At 47.1% G+C, this 14,290-nt stretch overlaps 1 protein-coding gene across 2 annotated transcripts in view; it reads right to left on the bottom strand.

Annotated features, from left to right (window-relative positions):
- ARHGEF15 (Rho guanine nucleotide exchange factor 15) overlaps positions 1–13,986 on the bottom strand; it is a 54,813-nt gene extending 40,827 nt beyond the window's left edge. The window contains exon 1 of one of the 2 annotated variants that reach the window (XM_083581389.1): positions 13,685–13,986. The gene's annotated coding sequence lies outside the window, so the exon portion shown is untranslated. Of the gene's footprint in view, positions 1–13,676 lie in introns of both variants that reach the window. The other variant, XM_083581391.1, reaches the window with a different exon arrangement.
- Positions 13,987–14,290: the final 304 nt, after the last annotated feature.

Here is a 14,290-nt window from a genome sequence, read left to right as displayed (position 1 = left end):
CATTGGTCTAAAAATAATTCAGGGTGTTTTGTATATACACCGTTTAATATGTTTACATGCGCACTGGTTGGTTAATATGTACTGTGAACTGAGATGTAAGTCAAACCATTGGTTCAGCCAATCAAATACTGAAGGTTCCATGGTTTCAGCCAAGAGTCTTCTAGCAGCCATTTTAATTACCCACAATGCCCCTGACATAGCACCAACCCTAGGCACTGTGGGAAATTAAAATGGAAGCCAATTGCTGCTACCTGCCACTACCTGATAGGCCCACGGCGGGAAGGGGAGACACAGCTTTGCCACCCCTCAAAAAAAAAACCCCAAAAACCCCTGCAACCAGCCTTGACCTTATCTCCAAACACACTTGTTTATTAGAACAGTCATTCCTGGGCTTTGTTAAACCGTAGCTGTGGTACTCCAGATCTTGTTGGCCTACAACTCCCATCATCCCCTGTTCTCTGGCCACACTGCCTGGGGCTGATGGGAGATGGGGTCCCTAGGCACTGTGGCTGCAATCCAGAGAGTCCCGCACATCTCAGTGTGACTGTGTCTCTATGGAGCTTCGGCCTTTTCCCTCCCCAAAAAATTCCGTAACGACGAAGGTGGGATTCGAACCCACGCGTGCAGAGCACAATGGATTAGCAGTCCATCGCCTTAACCACTCGGCCACCTCGTCCTTCCTGGCCTCTCTGTGCACAACATACACCTCATTTGCTGACAGCAGGATCTGCACCCTTTTTTTTAAAGCTTTCATTTCTTAAATCAGAAATACAATTTTCAAGGGACAGGATTTAAAAATACCTTTTAAAAAACTGTTCTGTGTGCAGAAACAGGCTCCTGCATGCATAGTTACTGTTTCTTTGCACAAGAGGGTTGCGCAAGAACCTTATTACATAAGAGGGGGTGGGAATCAAATGTAGCCAGACATCCCACTCTGAAAGCTTTCTTGCACAACTTTTCCCCCACTGCCGCCCACACCCCGTGCCAAAAGCTGTCTGTATTGCCATACACTAAAAAAGAATGATAATAAAAGAAACTATACCTGAAAAGAACTTGGGTTTGCCCACCTGCACAAATTATGCAATTTAAGGACCTTATTTCACTGTATTTTGCATCGTCGTTTCTACAAATATCAAGGGACGGTCGGCAGCAACAATGCCTTGCTTCCGTGACTTCTCAAAATCTTATTCAGCCACCCCTTCAGCTTCCAAGACTGAACAAGCCTTGCATGCATCAAGCTGGCCTCAATAAGAACTAGAAACTTACCAGGGGGAGGGTATAAAAGGGAAGCATCTCAAGGAGCTGAGCTTTGCTGCCAAAGTCGCACCCTTTTGTGCGTGTGGCATCTGCATAGCTTTCTCTGGGCACACCCCAGGTTGTAAAGCGCTTGTGCATTCCTGCACAGAGAGTAGGGAAGGATTTATTGCAATGCATAGAGATTTCTGCCTCAGGAGCAAGCAAAAATATTTTTTGTCCCGCGTGTGCTGGGTATGGGCCAGGGCGGGGGCACAAGAGCAAGGTTGTGAAACCTACAAATCTGTTCTGCCAACCCACTTGTGGCTTGAAATCAGGTTAAGGTGTTTTAAATCACACTGCATGTGCTAATTAGCAGGCCGGTGCTCAAATGTTGTGTCAACACCTACACATTAATAACGGTAATTGCCGCTGTCTGTACTTTTCTGCCTCTGTTTACATCCACAGCCCTGTGTAGAAACACCAGCAACTCAGGAGAACGCTTCACATGAGGTGGGTTTGTAATGCAGAAAAGGCTCGTGACAAGGATGAGAAACTTGTGGTGGTCCAGATTATTATTATTATTATTATTATTATTATTATTATTAGCATCAGCATCAATTTATATACAGTGGTACCTCGGGTTACATACGCTTCAGGTTACAGACTCCACTAACCCAGAAATAGTACCTTGGGTTAAGAACTTTGCTTCAGGATGAGAACAGAAATCGTGCTCCAGCGGTGCGGCGGCAGGAGGCCCCATTAGCTAAAGTGGGGCTTCAGGTTAAGAACAGTTTCAGGTTAAGAACGGACCTCTGGAACAAATTAAGTACTTAACCCGAGGTACCACTGTACCACCGTTTATCAAAAGATCCCCGGGGGTGTACAACATTACAAACACATTACAGAACATCAATGATAAAAACATTAATGAAAAGATGATGAAAAACACACTGACAGATAGCCTAAGAATAAAATAGCCATCATAATATCAGTCCTCTTCCCTACACTTTGACAGATGTTCCTGAACTACATCTCCCATCTTCCCTGACCACTGGCCCTGCTGGTCAGCGGTTGATGGGAGTCCAGCAACATCCAACGTCCAGCTACCAACCCCACCCCCATCCCAGATGCATGTCACAATAAAATGCTTTAGTTGTTCAGGTGCTGCAAGACTGTTGATGTTGTAGCAGCAGACTCACACAGTTCCCCTGCTGGAAATCAAGTTGTGATCCTGGGGGTACGCTCCATTTCATCCCCAACAAATAATTATGGGAACTCTGAATGCCAGGCCCCTTTAAATCAGTATTTTACTACTTTAAACATTCACGGCTTCCTCCCAAGAATCCTGGGAACTGCCGTTAGATAATGGCACTATTGTGAGTTGTCAACAGACCCCGTTTCCCCTCACAGAGCTACAGTTCCCAGCGTTCCCTGAAAAGGCGAATTAATGGTTAAGCCGTTCTGGGAATTGTAGCTGGGGACTAGTGGTTTACTGCTCTGCTTCCCAAGGAACTCTGGGAATTGTAGAGATGATATTTACAATGCCACCACCCGCTCCACCCCCCTTTTTTGGGTGGTTATGTTGAGACCCAACTGTTTAGAAACTTTTGAAAACTGGCACACGCTTTTCCCAGAGAGGAGGCTGATGAGTCACTTTCCGAGAAAGGGGGAGCAGTCTGCAAACTGTCTCGTGTCCATTGTCCCTTTCCAACACAATGTATACTTCCTTCCAGGCGGAATGAGAGCCCGGTAAGCAAGCAATCTCAATGGACATCTATGCACAAAGAGTCAGTGCCCTCCCTGCCCCATTTGCCTTTTAGCAATTAAGAAGAAGAAGAAGAAGAGCACTCATAGGTGCGGACAGGAAGGTTTAGATTCTGGACTTAATTGTCATCTGGGGTGGAAGAACCTAGTGCATAGACACCATGCATTTTAAAAATATTTGAAGTACAAGCCCTCAAAAAAAAAAAAAAAAAAAAGAATTCTGGGAACTGTAGTTTACCTCTTACAGAGCTAGCACCCTTAAACTACAGTTCCCAGGATTCCTGCATTGCGGGGGTTGGACTAGATGACCCATGGGGTCCCATCCAACTCTACAATTCGACAATTCTATGGTTCTTTGTGGCTAGCAATGTGCTTCCAAATATATACGCAGCCTCATTCTAAAATGTGGTATGCCCACCCCACTGAATTTGGAAGCCCACCTGCTCTTTGTGCAGTGTGGCACCCTGGCCCGCTGCTCCAAACTATTGCCCTAACGGTGCCCCCCCCCAAAAAACCCTGAGAGAGCTGACTTCGATGCCAACAGTCCCTTTCACTCGGCTCCAAATTTCCACAGAGTAGTGATAGTGCCAATTAGCAAATTTATATCCCCGTCTTCCACCCGGAAGAGCCCAGGTGAAACAAACACAAAAGTGATAAAGCAATGCCCTCAAAAATAAAATAAAAATATACTTAGTCAAGTCACTAGTCCTCAATGAGGTGAGAAACCTGTGTCTGACTAGTACCACCTGCAGCAGCACAGGGAAGTTCTTAGATAACTTAATGCTTCCCAAGACACAACACTTCCATGCACATAGAAAACTAGGTGTTTAGGGGCAACAGCTAGGCTGCAATCCTCCGGGACACCTCTTTTTCCTTGGAAGAAGTCAAAAATAATGACTGCCTGGGAATTTCCATCTGGGAATTCCCAGGTGTCAAAAAAGGTTATTTATGTATGGCAACTTAAGCTGATGGAATATGCACAGTTTGAAGACTTAACATATAGAAAAAGAGAACAAGAAGAATATACGTTTAGAGAAGATCTGAAAATATTTACACTTGAAAACGTTGGCAGCATTAAGATAAATTCAACAGTGTAAATAAGTTTTGATGGACATAATAAAGGAACACTGAATGGTTTAGTTTACGTAAAATATGCAGGGATTTGTGATATGCAAAATGAACCATGGAAAGAGAAGAAGGGAAGTCATTGATATTTTAAGGATGTTTAAATGCGTATTCTAAATTGTAAAACAGAAAATTTAATAATATAGGCAAATAATGACTGCCACCAGCGGCAGCCAAAATCCGTGAGGCGCCGACCTCTTTTCATCTTTGGCATGCTTAATGCATTTTTTTAAATTTTTAACCATGAACAAGCTTTGAGCTTAAACAGGGCCTGCGGCCATGGACCCTGTCCCCAGGATCAGAGATAAAGAGAGAGCGAGAGAACAGTTCTGAGCATACACAGAGCGCCTTCCGCTACGGAGTTATCAAAATAAAAATAGGTTTCCTGGCACACACTATAAAAACATTTCAGGAAAGTTGACCGGCCTGCGCCCCTGTTGAATGATAGCCCTGCAAAATAAACACAATTACCGCCTCCTGATATCTTACCTGCATTTCCTCTGACACAGTTTCCCTGCTATCTGAAGGTCTGAGGCCTTCCACAAAAAGCAGGAGACGAGCACCCATTTTTTTCACAAAAGACGGGTAAAAAGCATTCTGCATGCCGGGAACTGACACTGGCTGGCGACATTATTATGAATCTCTCCTGTGGCAATTTTTTTATTGCGAAAAGGCACTTTATGGTTCCGCAGTGCGCAGCTGAAGGCGGAATCTGAACCCAGCTCTCCCCTAGTCAGACTCCAAAGACGGGAGTCCACTACGTCAGGCCAACTCTGACTCTGACCATTTCCCCATGCAGCCAGTGTTTCACGTGAAATAAAACAGTGAAACAAAGTCCATCCCATAACTGTCTTTATCACCTTGGCCTCCTTTCAACCTGTCTCGGAAGCAGGAAATTCTTCCCCACCTCTGCGCTGGATGTAATTGGACCATTCAATCACTCCCAAAGTGAGCATTCAAGAAAATTCAACTACTTCTAGGGTTGGCAATTGCCACTCTGCAAGACTCATGGTTCTCAGCTCAGATATATCAAATGGCACCTTAAACCTAGGTTGTGGTCGCCACAACCAAATGTCTAGACACCTTTTTTCTTTGTTGCAATGAGGTTTATTATTATTGATCTCTATACTGCTTTGTATTTTAAAGAAAAAAATCTCAAAGCGGTTCACATCACTTCAAAACATCCAATAAAGAAATCCAGAATAAAACAAATGTAAGCTTCAAAGAAAATATTTCAAATCCTTCTCTAAGTGACATTTTGCTTTCCCCATATTTATTTACCGACTTAATTTATAGAGCTGCCCCATAGCAGAAAGGCTCTAGGGAGCCAGGGTGGTGTCACAGACATGGCCAAACTTGGCCCTCGAGATGTTTTGGGACAACTCCCATCATCCCTAGCTAACAGGAGGAGTAGTCAGGGATGATGGGAATTGTAGTCGCAAAACAGCTGGAGGGCCAAGTTTGGCCATGCCTGGTAGTGTGTCGGACAAGGAACTGGGAGCCCAGGGTTCAAATCTTCACTCGGCCATGAAGCTTACTGGATGACCCGGGGCCAGTCACAGACTCTTAACCTACCTCACAGGGTCGTTGTAAGGATTAACTGAGGAGAGGAGTGAACTTTGGGAGAAAAAAATGAGATATACAGTGGTACATCGGGTTAAGTACTTAATTCGTTCCGGAGGTCCGTTCTTAACCTGAAACTGTTCTTAACCTGAAGCATCACTTTAGCTAATGGGGCCTCCCTCTGCCGCCATGCCGCCGCTGCACGATTTCTGTTCTCATCCTGAAGCAAAGGTCTTAACCCAAAGTACAATTTCTGGGTTAGCAGAAACTGTAACCTGAAGCGTATGTAACCCAAGGTACCACTGTAAATGCAATAAATGAGCTCTTCTGCCTACCTGCTTAAGAAAGCAGGAGGGGCCAGTCAGATGTTAGTCGTGAAGCTGGCACTCAGAAATCACAATTGGACCTGTGCCAGTCCCAAAACTTGGCTGGCACCTGGAGAATATCTAACACAGCATGGATAGTACGCACCCTGGAAATGATCTCTTTCAGCTTCTGCCTTCTGGAAGAAGGTACAGGGTTATAAAGACTAGGACTAGCCGCCTGAGAAACAGTTTTTATCCAAATGCGATTTTGGTTTTAAACGCAGTATAAGGTAGTCTCTGTGGGAGTATATTGTATTTAATTATGGGGTATCAGACTTTTTAGTGGGTTAACCAGGCTGGGATAGCAGGCTTGTTTGTTTTTGAATGTCTGAGGTAGATTTTTTCAATTTCGTTGTTCTGTTTGGGACAATGACAATAAAGATGTATCATATTGTATGGTGAACCTTTTTTTGTACCCAGGACCCATGGTAAAAGAGTTTGCAGGATTCTATAGCATTCTCTCTCTCTAAATCTCTCTCTCCATCTCTCCATGCCACTTCATCTGGCCAAGCTATATAAAATTTGGGCAGTTTCCCCCAAAAGGGTGAGCCTGTTTGGTCTGTTGCAGCAAGAACAAAACGTGGCAAGGCTTTCCACGGGCCACTCCGCAAAGCGCAGCCCTGACTTGGCAAGCATATAAAGGGATTTGCGACACCTAAAGGCTAGCAGATTTACTGTGGCGTAAATCCACATGGACTGGAGCCCACTCCGTCAGATGAGTTGGCAAACGCACATCCACATGCCCAAGTGTGCGCTGAGCGGGTCGGGATGTAAACAACAGGGGTCCAGGGAGCAGGTAACACAATTACTATCATCTGACGCTTCAATTAAAGCGGAAAGGGATGCCAAACAAGCACAGCGGCCGCCGCTACTCATTGCCATATTAAATCAGCCCCGTCTTTGCTATGTTTCATTTCACACAGGAGTCTCCCATTATAGTTCCTCAGCTGGAGAACAGCGACCTTCAAGATGAAAATAAGGCTTTTTGGGAGATAAGGCTTTTAAAGACAAAGATGATGGAGTGTTTCTGTTTTAAAGGGAGATTGTTCGCGTATATGTGGGGACGTAAAGGTAAAGGACCTCTGGGCGGTGAAGTTGAGTCAAAGGCGACTATGGGGTTGCAGCGCTCATCTGGCTTTCAGGCTGAGGGAGCTGGTGTTTGTCCACAGACAGCTTTCCGGGTCATGTGGGCAGCAAGACTAAACTGCTTCTGGTGCAACAGGACACCGTGGCGGAAACCAGAGCGCACAGAAACACCATTTACCTTCCCGCCGCAGCGGTACCTATTTATCTACTTGCACTGGCGTGTTTTCGAAGTGCTAGGTTGGCAGGAGCTAGGACAGAGCAACGGGAGCTCACTCATCGCGGGGATTCAAACCGCCGACCTTCTGATCAGCAAGCCCAAGAGGCTCTGCGGTTTAGATCACAGCGCCACCTGCGTCCCTGTGGGGATGTACACCCCCATTGGCATCCGTCAATGAGAGAGACAATGGAGGAATACACCTTGGGGGTAAAGTCAAACCATTGGAGTGTTAACAGTACCTGCTGTGGCTGCACACAAACCTGAATAAAATATATTCAGATGTTTATATGCAGCTGTTTAAAATGCAGATAGAGAAAGACAGATGTACTGTATATATTTTCAAAGTGCAATGTTTTACCATTTTTTACATACATGCTATAAGGATATATATTTATTGTAGCATTTCAATATCCATTTTCGCAAGAGTTCTTTAAGGCAACTAACGACATTGGATTGAAACGAAAAGTGCCCCAAAGGCAACAGTCTAATTCTCTACACGTCTACACGGCAGTAATGTTTCAATGGGACCTGCTCCTGGGTAAACATATCAATAAAAGGCAATTAACTACAGAACCGCAGCCAAAGATCTAACTGATGGCAGGGACAGGTATAGTGCCAAAACAAAGTCCTTTTGAGATCAAGCACTACGTATGTTGCAACAGGTAAGAACCATAGATTCCACAGATTTGCAGAACTGGAAGGGACCTTAAGGGTCATCCAGTCCAACCCCCTGAGGCAGAAGTCGTTTTGCACAATGTGGGGCTTGAACCCACGGTCCTGAGATCAACAGCCTCATGCTCTACCAACAGAGCCATCCCAGCTTGTTAGAATTGTCAGGCAAACTATAAACCAGGTGTGGGGAACCTTTGGTCCTCCAGACGTTGCGGAACTACAAATCCCATCATCCTTGACAGTTGGTCATGCATGCTGTGGCTGATGGGAGTCATAGTTCAGCAGCAGCTGGAGGGCCAAAGGTCCCCCCTACCCATAGCTGTCAACATTTCCCTTTTTTAAAGGGAAATTCCCTTATTCCGAATAGGATTTCTCGCAAGAAAAGGGAAAAGTTGACAGCTATGCCCCCACCTGCTTATAAAGCATTTAGACCAGCAGCGGGCAACTATTTTCAGGTCCAGGGACCCATGTCCTTGTAGACAGCCCTTCAGGGGCCAGAGGGAACAAAAGTAAAAGCCACAAATACAACCCTGGCCTTTGTACGGTGGGCTACACCCAAGCCACATATAAATCTTTGGTTTACAAAGACACTCAAATCACCATCATCCATCCAGTCGGGCAGCAGCATTGCAGGAGGGCATGGCGCACAGGCAGCGAAGGGCATGGATTGGGAAGAGTCCCAGGGGCCAGACAGAAAGGGATGAAGGTCCACACTTGACACATATTTAAATAACCTTAAAATATCAAAGTGGAAGACAGGAGTACCTGGCGTGCTCTGGTCCATGGGGTCACGAAGAGTCGGACACAACTAAACGACTAAACAACAACAACAACAAAATTTCAAAAACATCCCTTCTTCTCTTTCCATGGTTCATTCTGTATAACATAAATCCCTGCATATTTTGTATAAACTAAAACATTTAGTATTCCATTATTACATCCATCAAAACTTATTTACCGGTACACTGTCGACTTTATCTTAATGCTGCCCACGTTTCAAGTGTATACAATTCCCCCCTCCCCATATATTCAATAAACATTTTCCAATCTTTTTTAAACGTATGTTCTTCTTGTTTTCTTATTCTGTATGTTAGGTCCACAAGCTGCGCATATTCCATCAGCTTAAGTTGCCATTCTCCTTTAGTTGGAACCTCGCTCATTTTCCATTTGGGGGCTAACAAAACACAGGCCACAGTAGTGGCCTACATAAATAACCTTTTTTGACACCTGGGAATTTCCATCTGAATTTTCTCCAACAAAAAGACCTCTGGGTGTGTGTGTTTTTGGAAAAGTACTTTTAAACATTTTTTTCAATTCACTATAAATTATTTCCCAATACTCTTTTACCCTTTTATAGGTCCACCATGTGTGAAAGAACGTACCCTCTACCTCAGGGGTGCCCAAACCTTTTCAAAGAGGGCCAGATTTGATGAAGTGAACATGCGTGAGGGCCGACCAAAGTTGTTTTTTTTTAGGATTGAAGTTATTGAGCTTCTTTTTTAAGATTGAAGCTGTTAAGCTTTTTTAAGGATTTTACCCCAGGAGATAAACTGCCACAGGAGCCAAATAAAACTGACCGGTGGGCCGGATTAGGCCCCCAAAACAGACTTTGGACATACCTGCTCTACCTCATTGCATCTCCAGCCTTTATCTGATTCAGATAAGTCCCCACCCCGATTCAGACTGCCAACCAGAACAGAGTGGTCCTTTATTTAAAAATATGAGATATAAGGTACATTAGAAACTGCCTCATACCAAATAAGGCCATTGGCCCACCCAGCTCAGTATTGAACACAGATTGGCAGAGGCTCTCCAGGGTTTCAGCAGGTGCTCCTCCCAGAGTCCTTACCTAGAGATGCCAGGAATTGAACCTGCAAGTCAAATGTTCTACCACTGAGCTGCCGACCTCCAAACCTGCAGCCTTCAAGATGTTATTGGGATCCAATCCCCATCATCCCTAGCCAGCGTGGCCAACAGGCACGATGATGGGAGTTGTAGTCCAACAACATCTGGAGGACACAAGCTAGGAGAAACAAGGCCTCCTGCCCATCAGATTCACCACACTGAGTCCAAGCAGACTTCCTTCTTCTCCATGATGCAACTCCAGGATTGCACTCTCAGCTTCCAAGCAACACATTTATCTCACTTTGCACATCTTTGCAGTTGCGCAGCAAAAGCTTATCAGAAACCTGCGCATTATCTCTACGCAGATATAATTCACCGCCGCAGGGGTCGTGCACGACCAAAGGTTTTTGGACTATGGTCCTAGGTTCCATAAACGCTCTGCTTGGCTGCAAGCTGAAATAATTCTGTGGCTATATAAACCATCAGCTTGGATGCACGCATGTTCAGGAGAGTATGTGCATTAAAAAAGGGGGGGGATTTAAATCATCCCATTAAGGAGAACCCCAAACATCGATCTAGCCCAGCATCCGGCTTCACATAGTGACCAACCAGATGGGCTCTGAAAGGCGAACATGCAGGACGTCAGCACAGCGGTCCTCTTTGGTTGCTACTCTCCAGTAAGTGGCATTCAACCCAAGGGATGCATACCTTTGGGGCAACCTTGCAAGGATCACATGTCCATGGTGGGTGGGGCCAGAGGCAAGTAGGCGGAGCATCAGGCTAGTTTCTCTGCAGCACAAACCCTCCTCTTGGTCCTCCATCCAGACAAGCATTATCAGAGTTCAGGGATGCAATCTAGCCAGGGGGAAACAACTCAGGTGGGAGAGAAGGGCCGGTGAAAGGTGGGGCCTGCAGAGCATTCCAGGGGCCAGATAAAAAGCCCCAGAGGGCCGCATTCAGTCCTCCAGCACCTGGAGATTCTCTACTGTCTCCACAGCTAAAAAATAGTTGGTAAAAAAACCCCTCCTTCTTCATGTCTGATCCCCTTTTAAAGCCACCTGTTTGATGCTACCCCTGCTACTGCCATACCTTTGCCAGTTCCTTCACAAGGCATCTATTTAAAATGGCCTTTTTTGTCCCCACAGCAATTTAAATCCGCTCACCCAGAACACACTTCCCATTCTGCTTCAGATGAAAACAAAGGGTCCCTTAGGCACCAGCGATTTGCCACAACACTGCTCTAACCACTAGGCGTGACTTCCTCCAAGAGCAGGACCCCAAATTCCATGAGTGTGCCAGGGTGCAGATGCAGCTTGTCACCCAGTGGGTTCCCTTTGAAACATGAGGCTCAGGGAGCTGGAAGTTCCCCATCATTTGCCCGTTAAGCGCATGAGTGCAAAGGCACCTGGCAACAAAGCCACCTGTCTTGTGTACACACGCACACACACATGCACACATGTGCCAAGGATTTCCTCTCCCAGCTGTCTCTGTATGGAAAGGCAATTGCTGACAGATCCTCCATATTTCATCTCTCCATACTGGCAAATTCGGGATTGCGCAATCAAAGTTGAACCGGGTGGGTGTGCCTTGAACAACAAACCCGCTTGCTGAAAATATCGGACCTTTTGCAACAAGGAAAGCAAAATGCAAACGTGTGAAATAACACTTGTTTGACACGACGTCGTCTAACCTCCCTGCGAACAAATCAGGATAACTGTTCAACAGACAGGTGGAGTGTGTGGAAGTGCCCTTTGTCCAGAAAGCCCTCCTGATTTTGCCATCTGCTCAGGAATCAGGCGTCACCCGGAACCCTGCAGAGCTGGGGGCTTTTCCCTTTGCCTGTGACTGGAGAAACTGACTCACTCCTTTTGCTCCAGGGTTTCCTGCACCTTCATCAGATTAGAAGCCAGGCTGATCTCTCAGCCCCAAGCTGTAGAAGCCTCACCCTCGTCTACTCCCCACCCCCCAAACCTGGAATCAGTCGCTCCATCTGGGGCCCAGTCACAATGGAAACTCACCCCAAGGCACTAAGATTGTGTGTAAAATGGAGGTTGCAATAGCCAGAGCACAGATCGCAGCCAGGTAAACTGAGCGTTGTCATTTGAGACATCCGGCTGTGGATGTGTGAGAGGAGGATCACGCTGGACTTTGGTCAAGAGGTCGCCCGATGGACAATGTCTTTGGAAGGGTATTCTGCAGGTAGCAAACTTGAACCGCAAGGTGATCAAGTGAGGTTTTCTTGGTGGCTACTCTCTGTAACCGCAGGAAATGGGCAAGAAGGTGTTTCTGGAATGGCAGCAATAAATCACTCCCTCCAATAACAAGCTCAGGTGGTGCGTGCCGACAGGACTGTACCAAAACAGGGCCGCCAAGGAACGCAAAGGAAGTACGAGCATGCTCAGGGGAACATCCTGAGGACTTGAACATCAATGAGGACCAAGCTTGCTCAGTTGGTAGAGAACGCCGAGTTGGAAAAGGAAAACTGAGTGTAGGTGGAATGGAGTGTCCTGGAGGAGAGCAAGCAGTCTGGAACCCTGAACCAAAACCTTGCTGAAATGTGGGTACCGTATTTTCTGCTCTATAAGACTCACTTTTTCCCTCCTAAAAAGTAAGGGGAAATGTGTGTGCGTCTTATGCAGCGAATGCAGGCTGCACAGCTATCCCAGAAGCCAGAAGAGCAAGAGGGATCGCTGCTTTCACAGCACAGCGATCCCTCTTGCTGTTCTGGCTTCTGAGATTCAGAATATTTTTTTCCTTGTTTTCCTCCTCCAAAACCTAGGTGCATCTTGTGGTCTGGAGTGTCTTATAGAGCGAAAAATACGGCATACACAGCCACATTCTATTGCTGGTTCCACACATGTTAGGAACAGCAAACGGTTAAATAAATCGCTACCTGACTATTTATATGGCCTTTAATTCGTTGATAGTAGAATTCTATGGACATGTACTCAAAAGAAAATTCCACAGAGTCCGATGGGGGCTTACTTCCTGGTAACAGTGACTCTCCATGTCCCTGAGCTGCATTCTGGTTATCCAAAACCAGGTGATAGTCGGAGCTCCAGCTGCAGGTTTTTCTAACCTCTGTACCTGGGGATGCGCGGGCATTAAGAAGATCCAAATAAAACCAGAGGGTACAAACTGTTTGTGGGGCACCGTTCTAACACTGCGCTGCTATGCACAATTAGTCCCGCTTCGCACAATCCGGAGCACGCTTGCTCAGAAAGAAATGCCACGGAGTTCACCCGTCTGTAAACATGCACAGGAATTCGTGTAGCCTTTCGCCTCCTAAATACATGTACATACCTCGGAGGCAGAGCACATGATTTATATGTGGCATCAGGCTCAAATCTCCGGCAGTCTCCCGTTTTAACATCTCTGGCAGCGAGGGTGGCAGAAAGACGCCCACCGCTCCATGCCTTGGAGAGTCACAGCCAGACAGAGAAAGCAGCAGTGGACCCAGGATCCGACTCAACTTAAGAAACTTGAATGCCCTCATAAGTCCAGCTCTTCCACATGAAAGGTGTTGGGGGCCCTGCTGGGAGCCGCCCCCTTAAATAAACCCCATAAGGAGTCGCCGATTCTCACCGGGGTTACAAAAGGCACTCTGCACATGTTCAATGACACTCTCACACACTTGCACGCGCGCTCTCTCCATATATACATATATATTCTTCACGCGTTGCAGAGTTGCAGAGGAAAAGGTGCGCGTGTTTCTACAAGATCACCTACCCAGCCGCCGGATCAGGTTTATGGGAGATCCAGCCGACAGATACCAGAGGTTTAACCCAGAGCCTCTCCCTCACCTTCTCACCTTGAGCAGCTCAGGAGCCGGGCACGATCTGGCGTGAGCGAACGAGGAGAGGGACGCTCAGCCAAACCGGATCGCAGATCTGCGCCTTGGCGAGCAGAGGCGAGGCTGGCGATGCGTCCTCGGTCGCTCCGGGTCTCCGATCTCCCGCAGGAACTGGGCTCGGCCGTCCTCCTTTGTCCCGCCCGCCGCATGCCGCCAGCCGGCTGCCGCGCTCGCCTGCTGCCGCCTCCGCCTCCGCCTCCGCCGCCAGGGCGCAGTTGGCTCAGGGACCCGCCTCCATGTGCGCCCCCGCCCTCGCCTGGGACCCGGACCAGAGGAGGAGGAGGAGGAGCCGGCGAAGAGGGCGAGGGAGACGATCCACCGAGACGGCGCCCCCGCCCGGCGCTTCCAGCCCCACCCCGGGGCTCGCGTAAAGCGCAGTCCGGGCCCCTGCCGTTAACATGTTTGCTAAGGTTTAAGCCACGCCGGGGTGGGTGGGTTAAGGGAGAAGTCATAGTTAACTGTCGAGTTGGAAGGGTACCCCCGGGGTCATCTAGTCCAACCCCCTGAAGTGCAGGTCTCCACTTTCAGATACCGCCACTGCCCCTTGAGCATGGTGGGTCTCGC

Source organism: Podarcis filfolensis (assembly GCF_964270895.1).
Source record: "Podarcis filfolensis genome assembly, chromosome: 13".
In the NCBI taxonomy this organism is placed as follows: domain Eukaryota; kingdom Metazoa; phylum Chordata; class Lepidosauria; order Squamata; family Lacertidae; genus Podarcis; species Podarcis filfolensis.
This window is presented reverse-complemented; position numbering and strand designations above follow the sequence as displayed.